We start from the raw sequence: 20,762 nt of genomic DNA, 5'->3' as shown, positions 1-20,762 counted from the left end.
GAGTGTAATAAAAGCTAATTTTGTTTCAACAGCTGAAGGATCTGTGACCATTTTCCCCCATGATGTTATTAAAGAAAAAGAATATAGCCACTACAAAGATATTTTCACATTTATTGCCAACTTTCTTTGACTGAAGTAGTACGTGCCAGACGAATTATCACTGGTTGTCTTGCCCAATTTTTTCCCCCTAATATTGTGGCTTTTTGTACCTATCCTTAGGAGATGCAGCCCCAAGGCTGACAGAGGTAATGCAAAAGACCTGGAAGTCAAATAAAAAGCAGAAGTGACTGGCAGGAACAGAAGCCGGTAAGTACTGCAATAAAAGTGCTATTTAACCTGCTGGCTAATACAAAAAGGTTATTTCTACAGCAACTAGTGGAACAATATATTTAGCAATTAAATTAATCCAAACAAATAGGAATTTTAACCCCATTGTCCTGGCTAAATTCCAGCTTAGGTAATTACATTCTGGCTACCTGCATTCCTTCTGGCGTTTCTGCTGGGTAAGTTATGGCTTACAACGTACGTGCATATGTCAGGCTTGTTATGAAGTTGTGTAGCACGTCAGCATCTGGTAAATACTACCTGGTAAAAAAACCAGAGGTGAATGCATTTCAGCAGAAGTAAGGAGCAACTGTTCTGTTGTATTTAACTTGTTAGTGGGATTTTTAGATGCAGCAAAGACCAGGACTGGCATGTTATAGAGATGGCCATAATATAAATGGATAGGCAGTGGTTAGAAATACACGAACAAACTGACAGACAAGCTGGGTTGGCACTTTCTTTCCTCACCAGCCTTCCTGTGTTAGATTTTCCTGTGCTTCCTTCTGAAGCTGACCTTTTTTCTTTATATTTCTTTATCACGACCAGGAGATCAGGCCCAGTCAGCATAGGTTTATGAAAGGCAGGTCCTGCTTGACCCACCTGATCTCCTATGACAAGGTAACCCACTGAATGGATGAGGGAAAGGTTGTGGATATTGTCTACCTGGACTTTAGTAAAGCCTTTGACACCGTTTCCCACAGTATTCTCCTGGAGAAACTGGCTACTTATGGCTTGGACAGGCATACACTTTGCTGGGTAACAAACTGGCTGGATGGCCGGACCCAAAGAGTTGTGGTGAATGGAGTTAAATCCAGTTGGCAGCCGGTCACAAGTGATGTTCCCCAGGTACTGGGGCCAGTTCTCTTTAATATCTTATTCAAAGATCTGGACAAAAGGATTGAGTGCACCCTCAATAAGTTTGCAGGTGACACCAAGTTGGGTGGGAGTGTTGATCTGCTTGAGAGTAGGAAGGCTCGACAGAGGGATCTGGACAGGCTGGACAGGCCAGTTGTATGAGGTTCAGAAAGGCTCAGTGCTTGGGTCACAACAACCCCATGCAACGCTACAGGCTTAGGGAGGAGTGGCTGGAACGCTGCCTGGTGGAAAAGGACCTGGGGGTGTTGGTCGACAGCTGGCTGAACATGAGCCAGCAGTGTGCCCAGGTGGCCAAGAAGGCCAACAGCATCCTGGCTTGTATTAGAAATAGTGTGGCCAGCAGGAGCAGGAAAGTGATTGTGCCCCTGTACTCTCAGCACTGATGAGGCTGCACCTTGAGTACTGTGTTCAGTCTTGGCCCCTCACTACAAGGAAGACATTGAGGTGCTGGAGCGTGTCCAGAGAAGGGCAATAAAGCTGGTGAAGGGTCTAGAGCACAAGTCGTATGAGGAGCAGCTGAGGGAACTGGCGTTGTTTAGCCTGGAGAAGAGGAGGCTGAGGGGAGACCTTATCACTCCCTACAACTACCTGAAAGGAGGTTGTAACCAGGTGGATGTCGATGTCTTCTCCCAAGTTACAAGTGATAGGACAACACTGGTCACAGAGGGCAAAGGCAGGGACTGGGAGAATGAAGAACCACCCACTGTATGAGAAGATCAGGTTCGAGAATATCTAAGGAACCTGAAGGTGCACAAGTCCATAAGACCTAATGAAATGCATCTGCGGGTCCTGAGGGAACTGGCAGATGAAGTGGCTAGGCCACTCCATCATATTTGAGAAGCTGTGGCAGTCTGGTGAATTTCCCAGTGACTGGAAAAGGGGAAGCATAAACCCCATTTTTAAAAAGGGGAAAAAAGGAATACCTGGGGAACTATAGACCGGTCAGTCTCACCTCTATGCCCGGCAAGATCATGGAGCAGAGCCTCCTGGAAACTATGCTCAAACATGGAAAACAAGGAGGTGATTAGTGACAGCCAACATGGCTTCACTAAGGGCAAATTGTGCCAAACAAAGTTGGTGGCTTTCTATGATGAGGTTACAGCATTGGTGGATGAGGGAAGAGTCACAGACATCATCTGCTTGAACTCATGCAAAACATTTGACGCTGTCCCGCATGACATCCTTGTCTCTAAATTGGAGAGACATGGATCCGAGGGATGGACCACTGGGTGGATAAGGAATCGGCTGGATGGTAACACTCAAAGAGTTGTGGTCAACAGTTCAATGTCCAAGGGGAGACCAGTAACAAGTGGCATTCCTCACGGGTCAATATTGGGACTGGGGCTGTTTAACATCTTTGTCGGCGACGTGGACAGTGGGATCGAGTGCACCCTCAGCAAGTTTGCCAATGACACCAAGCTGTGTGGTGTGGTCGACACGCTGGAGGGAATGGATGCCATCCAGAGGGACCTTGACAAGCTTGAGAGGTGGGCCCATGCAAACCACATGAAGTTCAACAAGGCCAAGTGCAAGGTCCTGCACGTGGCTCAGGGCAATCCCAAGCACAATTACAGGCTGGGTGGAGAATGGGTTGAGGGCAGCCCTGAGGAGAAGGACCTAGGAGTGTTGATTGATGAAAGGCTCAACATGAGCTGCCAATGTGCGCTTGCAGCCCAGAAAGCCAACTGTGTCCTGGGCTGCATCAAAAGAGGCGTGACCAGCAGGTTGAGGGAGGTGATCCTGTCCCTCTACTCCGCTCTTGTGAGACCCCACCTGGAGTACTGTGTCCAGCTCCGGGGTCCCCAGTACAAGAAAGACATGGAGTTGTTGGACCAAGTCTAGAGGAGGGCCACGAAGCTGATCAGAGGGCTGGAGCACCTCTCCTATGAGGACAGGCTGAGACAGTTGGGGTTGTTCAGCCTGCAGAAGAGGAGTCTCTGGGGAGAACTAATTGCGGCCTTCCAGTATCTAAAGGGGCCTACAGGAAAGACAGGGAGGGACTGTTTGTCAGGGAGTGTAGTGATAGGGCACGGGATAATGGTTTTAAACTGAAGGAAGGTAGATTTAGGTTAGATGTTAGAAAGAAATTCTTTACTGTGAGGGTGGTGAGGCACTGGAACAGGTTGCCCAGGGAGGTTGTGGAGGCCCCATCCCTGGAAGTGTTCAAGGCCAGGTTGGATGGGGCTTTGGGCAACATGGTCTAGTGGAGGGTGTCCCTGCCCATGGCCAGGGGGGTTGAATCTAGGTGATCTTTAATGACCCTTCCAACCCAAACCATTCTATGATTCTATGACAAGAGGAAATGGCCTCAAGTTGCACCAGGGGAAATTTCGATTGGATATTTGGAAAAATTTCTTCACTGAAAAAGTTGTCAAGCATTGGAACAGGCTGCCCAGGGAAGTGGTTGAGTCACCAGCCCTGGAGGTGTTTCAAAGATGTTGTCGTGGTTTAGGCCCAGCCGGTAGCTGGTGCCACACGGCCGCTCACTCACCCCTTCCCCAGCGGGATGGGGAGGAGAAGTCTAACAAAAGGCTTGGGTCGAGACAAGGACAGGGAGAGATCACTCACTAATTACCGTCACGAGCAAAACAGACTGAATGTAGAGAGGAGATTCATCTAATTTATTACTAGGCAAAACAGAGTAGAGCAATGAGAAAATACAATCAAGTCTTAAAACACCTCCCCCCACCCCTCCCATCTTCCCGGGCTCAACTTCACTGACGGCTTCAACCTCCTCCCCCCTCAGCGGCACAGGGGGACGGGGAATGGGGGTTGCGGTCAGTTCAGTACACATTGTCTCTGCCGCTTCTTCATCCTCAGGGGGAGGACTCCTCTCAACATTCCCCTGCTCCAACATGGAGTCTCTCCCACGGGCTACAGTCCTTCGCACACTGCTCCAGCGTGGTCTCTCCCACAGGGTGCAGACCTTCAGGAGCAAACTGCTCCAGCGTGGGGTCCCCCACGGGGTCACAAGTCCTGCCAGCAAACCTGCCCTGGCGTGGGCTCCCCTCTGCACGGGTCCACCAGTCCGGCCAGGAACTTGCTCCAACGTGGGCTTCCCACGGGCCGCAACCTCCTTCAGGTGCCTCCACCTGCTCCGGCGTGGGGTCCTCCACGGGCTGCAGGTGGAATCTCTACACCCCCTCATCCTTCCTCCATGGGCTGCAGGGGGACAGCCTGCTTCACCATGGCCTTCACCACGGGCTGCAGGGGGATCTCTGCTCCGGCGCCTGGAGCTCCTCCTCCCCCTCCTTCTGCACTGACCTTGGTGTCTGCAGAGTTTCTTACATCTTCTCACTCCTCTCTCGGGCTGCAAAAGCTCTCTCTCTAAGTGTTTTTCTTCTTCTTAAATATGTTATCACAGAGGCGCTGATTGGCTTGGCCTTGGCCAGGGGCGGGTCTGTCTTAGAGCCGGCTGGCATTGGCTCTATCAGACACAGGGGGAGCTTCTAGCAGCTTCTCACAGAAGCCACCCCTGTAGCCCCCCCGCTACCAAAACCTTGCCACGCAAAACCCAACACAGATGTGCAGATGTGGCACTTAGGGACATGGTTTAGTGGTGGACTTGGTAGTGCTATGTTAATGGTTGGACTTGATGATCTTAAAGGTCTTTTCCAACCTAAACAATTCAATGATTCTATGTCAAAGCCAGCTTGAAGTGGCTGCCTGTATTTTTAATCATGTCATTTCATCCTTCTGGTTCACAGAGTAGCCACATAAACAGATGCACAGGTGGAACTGAGAGGTGTCACTAGGGAGAGGAAGGTGTCTGGGTAAACCAGCTTTGAGACAAAGCATCCCCTCCCAGTGGCACAAGTGCTACTCCGGCCCTTTGGGAGATTCAGCTGAGGCTGGCACATTTCTAAAGTTCTTCTGGGGGAATGCAATGAAACACTGAATTTGGATCTAGCTTGTATCTCCTACTGTATCTAATACAAAGCAGTCTCTGGGTGTGGAAGAGATTATAAGCTCATTTGGAAAGCATCTTCCCTGCAAAGCTGAAATCTGAAAGGATGACTCAAGGGAAATGCTGCGTTCTCCATGAATTTCCTTTTTCTTTTCCTGTCCTGTTTCAGAAAATATGGCACGCTTTGTGAGCTGACAAGATGATTAAGCTGTACCTAGCTTACAGTGAGCGGTTCAGGGAGTCCTTTTCCCCCCCTGCTTTTCGATGGAGCTGAAGAGAAGGCTCATCTTTCCAAACACAAGGCACCAAGAATCCATTCAGATCAGTCACGAGATATGAGTGGGTAAACGTACTAGTATTTGGATGTGGAGCCAGCAGGGAAATTCAGAACCACCAGCATTTTAATTGCGTTTTTGGGACAGCTTTGCCAAAACACACACAGCCTGTTATCATTACCCGGACTTGGGAACTGTCTCTTCATGGTACTACTTGTAGAAAGTGAGGACACATTCAGTTTCTGCTAAGAGCTGCAGTTACCTGGAGATCGGGCAGGTGCATACCACCTCACAGGGAGCATCTGAAGGAAGTCAGCTCATTGTTACATGCAGTGGAATGAGTTAACAGGAATAACGAGGGCTGAGGCAAAGAAGTGGTTCCTTTCACCTAGACAAATGTTTTAGCAGCTGTGCAAAACACTTAGGGTCCTTGGGTGAATGAATTAATAGAAATGAACATTGGCAAGCAGATTGTAATGAGCATTGCTTTTGATCACAAAGATCTTTTGGTGATTAAATCCAAAATCTGTGAATTTTTAAAATTGTTTTTATTTATTTATCAAAGGGAAAACATTTTCAGCAGGATAAACAGAAAACAAATGTATCAGCTTTAAGCTCTTCTTAACAAGTTTAATTTACTTCTGTTATGGTGATGGCTGAATCATTTTTTCTCTACAATAGATATTTTGTTGGGGAAACTAATTTCAATGTGCATGATAGATGAACTGCATTGAAAATTCCAATTTTTATCAGCTCTAACCCTTGATCTTAATTAACTCCACATCTGTTTCCATAGAAACCAACAATACAATCAATAAAATACTACAGCTAGCTGCTTGTATTGAAGAAATAATCAGAAAAAATATATTTTCAGTTATTTGCTTCTGACCCATTTGTGGACACAGCAACAAGTGTACTGCTCAAAGGCATTGCTGGGCTTGATCAAGGGTCTGCTACAGAAAAGTACATCACTCCATGCAATTTCCTCTGCTGCATGGTGTCATGTGAAGGGAGTAAGATGTAAAATAAAGATGGTACCTTTCTTCTCATTGATTGACAGCAGTTCTAACGGGGACAATGGAAGGAACCACTTGTAACTTTTTTCCATACAGAGAGGAGTCAGGTCAATATCCAATATCAATTACATGGGAAAAAACTCCAGTGGCTTATCCTCTATCCACAGGAAAAGGTCAAGGCAAAGCGAAGGATTACAGCTACAGTGTCCTTGGGAAGACATTTGGGTAACATCCTCCAGCTGCCTGAGTACCTGCGCCATCAGCACTTCCTGCACTCTGTCCCTTTTACACAACCGTATTTGGGAATGCGTAGACCCTGTGCTGAACTGTTTGAGCGGTGTAAAATCAAAAGCAATACATCTTTGGCATCTAACTCCTACAGCAATGCTTTGTAAGCCAAGTGCATTGCTATGCCATGTAATTTTCTGCCTTCAGAGTAGTGCACTTAGAGGTCTATTAGTGGGCACTCTGATGTACTTCGCTATTGTTTAAGTCTAAGGTTGCAGGAATGTAGCGTAGCCTAAGTATATTGTTAATCAGTGGTTATGCAATATATCCTTGGTTTTTGAAAAACAATTTATTGGAAAAGAGTTATGTAGAAAGGAGCTATGCTCTGTTGGGGTCAGAAGGGCTGATGAGGCATATCGTCATGGTGGAATTTGGAATAGAGTGGACATGGAGACATAATCATATCACTTAGTGACATATAATCTCAGATGTATTTACCAAGTGGGATGGGCCTGGAGAGTGGATAACAATTTTTATAGTAAGATTTCTCTTCAGAGACACTTGTACGTGACACATGCCAGTTAAGGCCCCAGCCCCTCTGGCCCAGTTTGGACCAGCACCCAGGGGAGATAAATGCTTGTTCTGACTTGCTCAGGTCGTGGCTTGCAGCTCCTGTGCATAGCATTTCTATCTCCTGCTCAGCCTTCTGCATGGTGTCGGGCAGCCGTGGGGACATGTCTCCAAAATTATTAGGATCTCATCAACAAAACTGTGGCTGACTTTTTGTAATCTAATTTCAGTGTCATGGCTAGTGCTGTGCTATGTGTATTTCATCCATCTATATTTTAAAACATTTTTATATAAAGCATGATCACCTGTTGTTATGTTTTACACATTTTTAATACATTGAAATGCTCCATGTTAAGAGACACATAGTTCCTCCCTAGACAGAAAGAACATTTTACTACTCAGGGAGTTAACAATTGGCTTAGTCAAGCACAACAGAGGGCTGCACCCAACCTGTCAGACATATGGATGTTTCCAAAGAGGTGAGAGCAGTTAATAATCTAATAAGAAACGCCAAATAATTCTATGAAGAAGGATAGGGGAAGGAGAATGAAACTCAATGAATTCTTAAGGAAGCGCCTTCATAGGAGTGCAAAAACCAGCCTGTTTCCCCAGACGAAGCATCTCTTCTATGAATGTAACTCAGAGGTAAAGCATTGGTAAAGAAATGGAGCCTCTGCTACAAGTCTCAGAATGTCTAATAAACTGAAAAGCTGAAAGCACAGGAGATTATTTTTTTTTTCCAGACAAGATACATGCATGCTTTATAATCGTGTTTGTGTGCTTTGGACTTTTGTAAATTAATACTTGCATTTGAAGTCATTTTAACCTGGCTTGAATTCTGAGGGGTTTCAAGCTTATTAGCATCAAGGTATTCCATTTCTGTTAGAGGGACATCTTTACAGTCATTTGGGTACTGGTATTTTTTTTTTTGAGTATGTCTTATTTTGTTTTTTCCCTGTACTAACTCTCTTACATTTCTCCAGGGTGACCAAGCAGTAACAGCTCCAGGCTCTAGAACCACTTGGGATGCAGGGGGTGGATGGAAGAAATGTCTGATGGGTACAGCTGTTATCCAAGTAAGTATCCTGCTGTATAGAGAGATAACAGAGAAAATGTCAGAAGCCTGAGGATCCTGAGGGAGTCTGACACTGATAGATATTGGGTTTGATCTCATCTGCGTAAAAAACAACCCCAACAAACCCAACAAAAATCCCCAAACAAACAAACAGACAAACCACTTGGCTACAGGCTCTGTGCTGTGTTGTCCTGGATGTTAGTGACAGTGTATGTGATCACGACCATCTGGGTCTTTCACAATACTGATACAACGTTCAGTGTCATATTATCGTTAAACATTGTGATCATGTTACAATGGGGCAGGGGGTTTGGGGGCACAGTTGCAGTGGCAACAGAGGGTGCAGATAGATTTTAAGGTGCATATTGTAATTATCACAAGAGCACCAGCACTGAATATGCTTGGTAATACATACATTTAGAAAATCAGAGATCTACTGTGGTACTGACAGTTTGTCCATCACTAACAAGAGCTAGCTTATTTTTTCAAGAGTTCTGAGAGGACTGTATGGTTGGAATATGCATTTGAGAAGGGATGTGATAAATTGCCTGGAAAATTAGTTTTTTCTGCTTTATATATTTTCCCTTAAAGAATTCCCCTGGGTGTATTTATTTAAGGAAATGAAAACTTAAAGGCATTTGTATATGTTCATGTTTCTGTGAGTGCACATATCTAGATAGCTAGATTCTTTCTTAGTTTTTTTTTCCCTCTCATGGAGACAGACACACACAAAAAGTTTATGTGTATGCATTCATGTATTACAGATAGGGCTGATGACAGTTTCTATAATTAAAGTTGCCAAACACTTCCCATTACAAGAAACTGAAAATAGGGTGTTATAGCTCTCCAAAACATGAATTTTGAGGGCAAGGTTTTCTATAACAGGCCCATCCAATCATATATATATTGTAATTTCAACAAGAACGTTCGGTGGTTTACAACTGAAACATGACAAAACAAGGTTTCCCTGTCTTAAAAACTTGAGTGAGTCATCAGAAGGCTCTAGTATTCCCACTTTCAGAGTGAACGGAGAAGGGAATTTCTTTCTGTTAGGGATGCGCCAGTTGTTATGTCTATAAATTGTTTTTTTAAACAATTCCTCTGTCAGTCAAACTATAAGCCTTTGAAAATATCTGATTTGCTGGAGTTCAACAAAGTTCATAAGTTTGACAGCTAAGTCTTCCAAAGCTTCTGCTTGGATGGGGCATGGTTTAGTACAGGACTGCCTGGTAATTACATACAATGTCAGGCTTGAGCGCTACCTACAAAAGGAAGGATTTTATTTCTTCTCTCCAAGAAGAGAAGCCCCTGCTGGGCACCAATACAGAAATATGACCCCTTCACAGGAATGAGAGCTAGAATTTGCTGAGGAGACAGGCATACACCGGTGACAATGTGAAATGAGGCAAAAGGGCAAAAGCTAGAAGTGTAGAAGTGGTGAAGGAAAAAAAGCCTGAAAACTGCAAGGGAAGGAGAGGGGGACTGCTGGGCAAGATGAGCAAGAAGATATTAGACGGGGGAGGGATAAAGTTTGTGTGAAGAAACAGAAGAGATTGCAAGACTTGGCTGGACTAGAAAAATGGAAATTAAATTAATGGAGCAAGGGATAGGGAAAAATTATGAAAAGCACCTAAGATACAAAGGGAAGGATTGGTACAAACATCTGAAAGAGGAATAAGGAGGTGGCATTGAAACTGGCTGAGGGACTGGCAAGACCATTTCAGACTGGGAACCAGTGTGAGAAGGGAAGATGAAGCTGGGGAAAGGGAAACACAGACGAGATGAAGAACCGGCAGAATAGAAACCAGACCAATTTGAGAAATGACACAATGAACAAGAGAAAAAAATGGGACTCTATAGAAAGTCCTGTCATTTATTAGTCACTAATTTTTGCTTGTCACAAACAAGGCATATAGAATTAGTATATCTTTCTCTTCATTTCTTTGCATCAGTTCCCCTTTTGTAAACTAGGGATTGTTTCATCCCCTCACCTCACAAAAGTGTTGGGTAGATAAATTGTGTAATGTTTGTGAAGCACTCACATACACTAATGATGAGCACCACAGAAACACCCAGGAGGAAATTTATAATTCTGTCTTCAGAACCACATTTGTAAATGTGCAGTAAATAAGGCCTCGGGCAGAACATTGAACAACAAGCAGAAAACAAAATATTGAATTGCTATTCATTAAGTAAGCGTAGTCCATTCTATGTACAAAAGGAGGCAGGAACAATGCTGTGGAAAAAATATGTTTGTATCATCAAAGGTTATATCATAATTCACATGGAAAAGGGAATCTGAGCTGAGGCAGCAGTAGCAATCTTTTCTTTCCTTTCCTTTCCTAACCCTAAGAGAGTTTGTCTTTATGACCTTAATAATGTTCTCTTAGTATTTTTGTGTTTGTGAAGGCACAAAATGTTATCCTATGAAGCTTGAAAAGCACAAGAAAGCAATATGGTTTAAAGAACAGATTTCTGTTGAAGTAGCACAAAAAGAATTCCCCTATTAGAATGAGATTTGAGATACGTAACTGGATGTTATCTAGCATGGGTATACTTATAACTGTAATATAAAATGCCCTAATCTCACTTTTTATGCTCATCTAACCTTCTCTAGTACACTATTCTATTGTGAATTTAAAAGCAGCTCTAACATGCTAGGAGGAATGAAGCAGGAGTATTCATGACAATCAGGATGGTTTTTTCCTACTAAGTTGTATTTTGTTTATAAGTAAACATGGAATTGAAACAGCCCCTTCTTTAGAAATAGTATTTGCAGTTCTGCAAGTATTGACTTAGTAGCACTACATTATCTAGCTGAGTGAGCTGGATTCCCCCGAATGAGGATATGAAACGTGTACCTAGTGTTCTAATTAAACCCAAAGGCCATTCATCTCTCTAATTGCAACAATGCCCTCCAGGATAATTTCATCCCAAATGTACCATTCTTCTTTTGCCCGAACAAGTGACTTAAAAACCATCTGGAGCCTTGCCAAGCATGAAGAGAAAAAATTACGGGCTGTGATATCACACCAGAAAACATTACAGGATGAAAAATTGAAGAGGTCAAGCAAAGTGGTGAGATTTTTCTGTCAGGCTTCTGGAAGTATTGACATCTAATGCCTGAAAATTAGCAGTCATATTATCTAATTTTTCCCACAAACTAGTAGGACTCATCTGTTAATAAGTAAAGATTTTCTAAAATGCTCCGTAACCTTTGGGGCTGCCAAGCTTTTTCTTCTTGAGGAAAAAAAAAGTGAGTGAATTAGGCCCGTGAGCAAGATGTGCAATCAGAGGAAAGCTGCAGAGTGCAGTCAGTGGAGTTCTCTGAGCATGTACAACCAGCCTTAGGAAACAGGTTCCTTTGTAAACCAGCCAGCTCAGTGAGCAGGAGTCATAGGATTATTTGGGCTGGGTTTTGCAGACCCAGCATACTCTCCAGACTTAGAATTTATTTGCACTCTGTAGAACATAACCTGAAAATCATAAAAGGAAAAGAGTATGTTTCTTGATTCTTTGCAGGTTGAGTTCATTACTGTCAACAATTTTTTACATGTCCAATTGATTCATTTTAGCCCTAGGGTACATGCAATAGATTTTTACCGCTGAAGATTAAGAAGTAACACTAAGTATCACTTACTTGGCCTAAGGACATGCACTAAGAGGCTTCTTTGTTTTTCAGTGGGCAACAATTGCCCCATTAGCTTCAACACTTCTTTCACATGTTCTCTGGAGCGACAATTTTCCTTCTGTGGTCTACCAAGCTAGAAACAGTGGACATAACATTAGAAAGGAGATTACTAGAACTAAAGAGCTTTAAGACCTCAGTGAGGGAAACTACGCTTTTGTAAAATGTGAACCTGATGTTTCTCTGTTGTGTAGTTCTTGCCTCAACTGGTTACACACTGCTGCACTAACATTGGAAAGAGTTAATCTGAGGCACAAATCCTGAAAGAGTAGTAACATCTCCCTCTGGGCAATGAGTTTTTTATTGATCACACCTAGCTTTAAAATGCTGAAAAATCCAGAATGCAAACAAAGTATTTTTCATGTAATTTAGTGTGTTCTTACAAAAAGAAAAAGAAGTCTTGGCCCATCTGAATTCTGGCATTTCACGTTTTTTTCTGTGATGGATCCAAATGGATCATATACTACTAGCAGCCAGATCCTCATTCTCTTAGAAATCAGTTTGTGCTTCATAGTACCATATGACATGACAGATGGGACCAGGCATAAATGTATACAAAGCTAGGTACGTTTTCCTAGGATCTCCCCTCTCCCCTCTCTCCCTCTTTTTTTTTGTTTTTTGTTTAGTTTTAACTTTTTAAGAAATGAAGCTCGAAAAGCAGTTTTCAAGCCAGACTTTCTTTTGCTAGAACATATTGAAAATCGATTGTCTCCATTGAGTGACCTTGTGCACACCAAGAATATGAATTGTTGTTGCTGCTGCTTAGACATGGGGATTTGATGATTCCAAAAATTATTGATATGTGTGGGGACTAAATTTCATGCTGCTTCTGGATTACTGTGTCCCAATACCATGGGAGATACAGTTGGTGTCACTTAAAGCATCCTTAGGCAACTGCATGCAGGGTGGCATTCTGGGGTCTACTAGCAGTGGCAAAGGTCTTGTGGTAATGGTCACAGATCAAAATTTTGTAATGTAAATAAGGAAATGGTTGTATCATGGAGTGGGATGTCCCGCACAAAACTGTAATGATTGATGATGCTTGCCTCTGGGGGAGAAGAAAAGGAAGACACTGCAAAAGTAGGGTAGAAATCGGGGTGGAAAGTGTATTTTCTCAGCTTCCTAGTGAAGATTTCACCTTGGATTTCATGGAGTCTACTTCCTATATCTCACCCTGGACACTCACTCAGGAGCCAAAGTTGGTTGTGGTGGGACAGGTTCTTCAACTCTGGTATGGGCTGGGAGCATGCTGTTAAAATAGGTAGTATTTACACTCTTGTCAATTTGAGAGCTTTTTGTGCCTTGATTCTGCAAGATACTTATTTCTGTGTCTAGTTTATAGACCTAAGTAGTCCTATTAAGATCAGTCCTATCCATTTAGACACTTAAAATTAGGCTCAAACTTAATACCTTGCTGAACCATGTCTTAAGTGAAGCAAATGAAAACAACAGGTGGATTTACAGTTGCTGATTTTTCAAAGGTTCAATCAGGAAAAATAGATCAGTAAAGTTTGTCTTGTTTTATTCTACAGTGAACAATAGGCTGTAACAAAAATCCTAATGGTTACTGTATAATTGTGAACCAGATATAAGGTCCAGGTTTCATTCACTGATAGTTTTTGCACTGTGAACATTTGATAGTGAAATGGTGAAACTTTTTATATTTAAGCAAATTGCAAGAGCAAATTTCAAGTAAACTGATGTGTCTTTTTCTTTTAATAGAATCTATGACCTGTCTAGAAAGGTGCATATGTGCCTGGAAAAATGCAAGATAGAAAAACATGCCATTCATTATATCCTTAAGACACTGTTTCAGAGCTCTCGTCTTCTGCTCAGACAGATGGAGAAAAAGCTTCAACCTAAAGCAGTGGCAACATCACTGCATGAGTAAAACATATGAGGGCAGGTGGGACCAGAGAGTGGTTTACAGCTGGCACACAGCACTGCCGTTTTCTCTGCTGGTGCCAACTCTATCCCATTCCTCAGTGAATGCGTTGCTGCCACTATTTCCACCATGATGCCTGGGGAAGGATTTTGTTCATAGCTTGTTGATGAAACAGTCTTTTTTTTTTTACTGGTGATATTCCCTTGACTTATTTTGCCAGACCTTTGTTAAAGGAGGAGCTGCTGCCTTTCAAATGAGGGGAAAAGAAAGATGTTAGTTTGTCCTTGCCTCATCCCTATCACAAAAGAACTTGTTCTTGGATTCCATCTGAGATAATCTGATGCCATTCCCAGAGCAAGCACTCACAGTTCCCTTGCTTTAAAGACTAGCAATTAAATACCATGTGTCATTTGTGCTGGAGAGTTAATGTATTTGTAATTTCCTTTTTCTCTACTAAAATCCAAGAAGATAACTGTGTTCTTTCCTTTATGGTCTTGTATGATCTACTGCTCTGCAGGGACAGAGATCACTCGTGTATGAGAAAGAGCGCAATTGCTTATTGATGTAATGGAAGCCAATGAAGATAATGTAGAAGGCAGGTAAATGATAGCATCTTTCCAAAAGATATGCAGAATCTCTCCTGCTTCTTCTGAGGTACTTGCAAATCTTGCCATTTACTTGCCCTAAGGTGAGTCTGACAACGCACTACTAGAGTGAAAGTTCGGAATATGAGTAATTAAGGAAGTCCTTATCGCTGTTCTCATTTTATCTGGTGTTTGTTTCTTTTCCACAAAGATGACAAGAGCTCTGAATGCTGATAAAACAAGATATCTTGTTCTGGGACTACGCTCAGCCTGAGCTTCTCACTTATCTTGCAGGTATGTGATGAATTTTCATAGTCTGGACTGGCCAACTCTGCTAATAGACAATTGGGATTTCTAATTGTGGTTATGCTTGTGTTTGGATACCACTATTAAATATATTTAAGAGGGCTTTTATGGGCAGACATGAGCTCATTCTGCCTGTGCTCCAAGCCAACATTTGACCTGCTACTGTAGGAGAAGAGTTTATTAGCTCAGGCTGGTGCCATATTAACTGTGGCTACAAGGTCTTAGCTTGGCGTGAAGTACAGAGCAGATAAAGTCACCTGCTGCACAGGCATAACCTTATGTGTGCAAAATCAGATCCTTCAATATGACAGAGTTACCGCTGTGGGGACGGAGTGACTGTGGATCATCTCCACCTTTGTCTTGTCCTTGTTTCCAACCTGCGGTACCTATGTGCTACCAGTCCCTGAACGGAGGTGCCTCCTGAAAAGAGATCTTCCCCCTCTGTCAGAGGACAGCCATAGCCTGAGATGCTCTTGAGTTCAGGCCAGCACTCTCAAATACTGAAGATACTAGAGGCACTTTGAGAGCAATTTCTGATTTTCTCAAACTGACTCATTGTTTATAATGATTTGTCATATTGGTTTTGGTTAGCTATTTTTAGTGGTTTATCACACAGCTGAGCAAATTAATCTTTGTTCATGTACAGGGCATTGCAGTGCTTATTTTATAGTATTAGAAATTTTCAAGGGAATAACAATATGTAGCTAATAGGTAGTGCCTTCTAACCCACTAATATAGTAAAATTCACCTGACACCTGACAGTTGTAATATATTATTGTATAGCACATTATTGTTCTACACTTCGGGGGGGGGGGGGGGGGGAGAAAAAATAGTAAGAGGCCCATACCTAGTTTATGAGTCTTGATCTAAATAAACAAGGTACTTGTGGGGTTGAGAGAGATTAGGCATTACAGAAAAGGATATGGAAGGCTTTGCAAGAATTTTGGCAGAGCAGGAAATGAAATCCAAGCATCTCATGTCTAGTCTAGTACATTTTTCATAAGATGAATAGTTATTAATTTTCTGTTGCTATAGTTTATATTGCACTATTTGCAATGTTTCTGCACATGACCTTACATATGCTTTCCTCTACAACTTGTATATAAATCAGAATGTTCAGATCCTAGATCCCTTCCACCTTTCAGACCCATCTTTGGATATTCAGCAGGGCTGCTTGATAACTTTGTATTTTGACTTTTCTGGAAGTGTCCTCCAGGAAAGCATGTGTCACTGAGGCATCCTGACAGTGGCTGAATCATGCTCTGTTTCACATTGCACTGAATCATTTGTAAACCACCTCACAAGTCATTGTTTATTTTAAAAAGTTATTTAAAAAACCCAAACAAACAGTTCTGCCAATCAGAGGGTATATCCAATAATATAAAACTGATGCACTGGCCAAACTGTTTATATGTGATAATTGGGAGCTAAACCCACACATTTTTATTTTCTTCTCATACATTTGTTATATGCAGAGTCTCTGTCTAATAGGCTGCTTTAGAATCAATATTTACAATAAAAGCTCATTCATGTGTTGTTTTCTAGTCCTTGACAAAATGACAAAAACATTTAAAATAAAAGAATAAGGAATGCAAAGTGTCAGGATGACTTTTTCAATCAATAAGATTACTTGGTAAAATACATTAATGCTTTGGGACGCGCTATTTTTACAAATACCAAGCATTTGTCTGACATCCAGATAGTGTAACTCCACTTGTGTTTACGAGCAAACTTGTAGAACATTTCTCTGCCCCCTCAAATATATTAAAAAAAAGAGAATTTCAACCAGGCTTGGACACCTGTAATTTGGGGCACTCAATGCATTATATAGAGCCTGCAAACTCAGGGCAGTTTATTGCAGTATTTATTTTGACTGATACTTAAACAATGCCTAATATTGTCCCCTCTGATGGCTCTAGTAATATGCTGTCACAGAAAGGGTGTGGTGTAAGAACTGGAGCAGACCAGAGCAGAATACACAGTTCCAATATGATAGTCACCAGAATGTACAAATAGCTTCAGAGAATTAATTAACTAACATTCTCTCGTGCATCCCACATGCAAAGTACAGTGATTATAAACCTAACAAAACATAAAGATTTGAAGCCTTCTTTTCCTGTTGGATATTAAACTGGACTCTGACTACTTGGAAAATCTCTGTGCTCTAAATAGCACACCGTCTCCATGGCAATGTGCAGTTCAGTTTTTAACTTTTCACACATAAAAATGGTAATTTATTTGTTTTAAGCACTCCTGCAGTTGTCATAGCTATGAAAGCCTCAGGATCGGGCACTTTCCAGGAGCAGTGGAGCCATCAGGTTAAAGACTGGGTTAACTGCCAGGAAGTGCCCAACCTGAAGGTCATTATTGCCTAATTATATTATTATTTCCTGTCAGCTCAGCTTGTGAAGTGGCACTCAAAGCATTAGGCAGTCAGTACATTCAGAGCATTGAAAGAAATATTGTTTCTTTTGTTCTTGATGTTAAGGAGTTCTTTGTAAATGAGTGCAGCCTGTGATGAAATAGAGGCATAATGAATCCTGTGCCCAGAGTGCCTGACTTTCATGGCTACTACGGTTACAACCTTTTTTATTTATTTTTTTGTTGTTCAAATTTGTGATAAGGGTACACATTGTCATCTCCTTGAGGAAGCAAGGCAATAAGTTTGTATTTTCAGCATTCTTTCTATATTGTTTAATCCTTTGATTGGTTGGCTTTCTGCTGTAAAAATCATTGGCCTTGAGACTCTGAGCCCTGCCTGGTGAAGTGCTAAGCATTTTGGTTTCAATCCAACAGAGCACTCAGGCAGATGTTCAGCTTCAAGTATGCAGGTAATTTTTATTGGAGACTAGAAAAAAAATCTCTTGTCCTAACCTCAGAGCATTCTGTGATTTTCCTGACTAGAACTGGAGCATTCGGTACCTATGGGATTTAACCTATGGCTCAGCAATTCCTAAATTTTGAGCTCTGAAAAGAGCTTGAAAGAAATTCAGCTTTGCTTGATATTTTGGCTAGTAATGGGATTGTCATCCTTTACTGATAAATAGTTTCATACAACAGAAATTAGGGTACTGCCTGATGTTTTAGGAGGAAAGGAAGTGAGAAAGTTTATTGCAAATTTGAATAGGCTTAGGACCAGTCTTTAAGATGTACATATTGTGGATAAGAGGATTAGTTCATTCACACTAAAATGACCCGCATCAAAATAACCCTTCTTACCATCTCCTCAACTGGAGTGGGCTAATGCCCGCTAATATGTCTAGGCCACAACAGTAAATACATTCAAACTAAATGCAAAGAGTGTAAAGAGCTTGTATCACGCTTAATTGTCTCCTTGAATCCCACATAAATCCTTGGACAGGGCAAGACTATGGCTTACTTTCAAAATGTGATCAAAAGATTTGTAGATTACCTTAATTTACAAAGTATACTCAAGGGGGGGTTTTAAACTGAGATGGGAAAAAGATAATTTTGTCACTGGTTCCTACAACATGCTTGGTTTTTCCGTGTGGGGATTCTCTGACTGTGATTCACAGACTGGCACAGGGAACTCTTCTCTGGTCTGCATAACTTGTTTGGAAAACTAAGATGTGGGACCCTGAGGTTGGGAAAGGATTGATAATAATGTTAACTATTAGTACCAACAGCACCAACCATCATGAAACAGATTACAGAGCAAGCACTGCAGAACAAATCACATCCATGGAGTTCAGGATCCATTGACGTCACATTATGCAGATTTCTTTTATTCTCCCTTAGGCACTCAGTCTTCAAAAACCAGGAATATACTTCTTTGGGAGATAAAGTTACAACAGAATTTTGAATAAACTGAACCTGGAAACGCTTCTGGTTCAGCTAACAGAATGACGTGGTGGCCTTGGAAAATGACACACTGCAGGCTAACACTGGGGGAAATGAAGATGCAGAGTTAGAAGAGTTTCAAACATGTGGGAAAATGATGGAGAAAAACTTTGACATGCTTACTCATCTCCTTCAAATCTTCATGCTGGACAAGAGAGATGTATACGAGCTGGAAAGAAAGGTACCTCCCAGTGAGTATGTTTGCTTTTATTTTTATAATTAGCCCATTGGGGCACCAATCCAGAGACTTCTAGACTTGGAGGGAGACTTAGCATCATAATTGAGCAAAACAAGGATTCAGGTTTAGTCCAATACTTATTCATAATGCAGATCCTAGTATGGGTAAAGACAGACCTTATAGTAAGACTCATAATTCAATCTTGAGTCTTATTATTTGCATATGGGAAAAGAAACCCATTCCTCCTAAGCAGACATACACCATAAAACCTTCTCATAAGGCTGGAAGGGACATTTGCAGTCCATTATCATTCTCAATAAAGGAACAACTGTCCAAAGCCACTACAGTTCTCAAACCCCTTTTTACAATATTTCTAGAGAAAGGCCATAAAAATCCTCTAATAAAATAACTGACCATGGATTCAATGGAAATGCTGGTATTGTCACTAAGTTCTCTGACACCAGATGTCACGACTAATATTTTTCTCATTTTGTCAACTTGTTCTATTAGAGAAAATATTTAGAGAAACTGGGGCCATCCCTTTCTATTCCCAAAGATTATCTTTTTTTCACTTTAGTTCCTACTACATTTGTTATAATGCTTTGAAGCAAGTCTGAAGAGCTTTTCAAAGACATTAAAACTGGTAGAAGTCATTCTTTTGCCTATAATGAGAACAGAATCTCGCATTTAATCCATTGGAATAGCCAGATACTGTCAAGGAGCTTTCTGAAAACAAACTCTCTAATCTGTATCATTTACAAATAAATAAGCAAGAGATCTGGTCTTCTTTCTTGGATAGGTACAATGAAGGGACATATATGCAAACAGATTAAAACAATATCAGAAAAGCCAGAAACAGGCTACGTCTTTTAAAGCCATTCACTAGATTTAAATGGTTGTGGATGGATCATATTAGAAAATGGACATGAACAGAATAGAGATGGATCCGTATTGGCACACAGAGATGTTTAGAACACTTTTTCATTGCAAGATACCATTCATGTACCTCCACTCCTCATTTTTGGTTTCTAGTGGTTCTGAAAAATGTTGTATTTCTACGGACATGGCCATCACTTACAATTATTTAAGAAATGTCGCAAGGAAACATGCATCTCTGGGATGTTCACCACGTTTTCCACAGCCAAACTGGTGACCTTGTGTTTTGTGTCTTGTGCTCATGTGGATGCTTGTAAAATCCTAATTCATAAGTAAATCTCGTGTATAGAATGACAGAGGTGTGAAACCTAGTTTTTGGTTATCTGTTACTATTCCTTCATAGCAACATGGGAAACATCTCCCTCCTCTCCCTCCCCGCCCATGTTGCAATATGCACGCATATTTACAGACCAGGGAAGCACTTGTGATGAGTCCATGCCAAGATGTCAGTCAAGGACCTGGGAAACTTGCCAAAAAAACTGTTCTTGTGTTGGGCTAATTAACGCTTGGCGTATTTGTAATTGTCCCTGTTAGGGGTACGTGTTAGGAGCAGCACTAAAAAGATGGTGGTAGGGAACCAGATAAAAGAGAATTTTAGGGACCACCTGTATTTGAAAACATAATCAGAAATATTAACCAGAACTACAATAAACTTGGTAGGGCACTCAGCAGTCAAACCTGTGGTGGTTAGCATCACTTCAAGTTATTGCTACGCGTAAGCTTGACCATCTGGCAAGATTGTGAATGGGATCATCCCTCTTCTCACCCAGTGCTCTGTGTGGTGCCAGGTAGCATATGCTGTAACATCATGGGATTTCCCATGAAGACATGCCCTCAAGTTCTAGGCAACTGTTAGTGGTAGTCATAAAAAAAGGCATCATGAGCAGTTTAGTGTCCTGACCTGGCACAAATGCTAATGGCAGATGCTGGTGGCCTCTAGTAAGAAAGTAGCTGTCTGCTCTGGATAAATTTACTGGAAAAAAAGGAGCATCAAATTCATTTTCTACTGATGTGTGCGTGAATCAATTCCAACCCACACAAAGCAAAATAAAA

General features: G+C 41.8%; 1 long non-coding RNA gene across 1 annotated transcript; it reads left to right on the top strand.

The window, feature by feature from the left end:
- Positions 1-223: 223 nt before the first annotated feature.
- Positions 224-18,780, top strand: LOC129204534 (uncharacterized). Its single transcript, XR_008576432.1, has 4 exons — positions 224-306; positions 8,180-8,272; positions 14,362-14,722; positions 18,494-18,780. It is a non-coding gene; the product is annotated as an uncharacterized LOC129204534 (long non-coding RNA).
- The last annotated feature ends 1,982 nt before the right edge of the window (positions 18,781-20,762 follow it).

This window comes from Grus americana, chromosome 3 (assembly GCF_028858705.1).
Source record: "Grus americana isolate bGruAme1 chromosome 3, bGruAme1.mat, whole genome shotgun sequence".
In the NCBI taxonomy this organism is placed as follows: domain Eukaryota; kingdom Metazoa; phylum Chordata; class Aves; order Gruiformes; family Gruidae; genus Grus; species Grus americana.
This window is presented reverse-complemented; position numbering and strand designations above follow the sequence as displayed.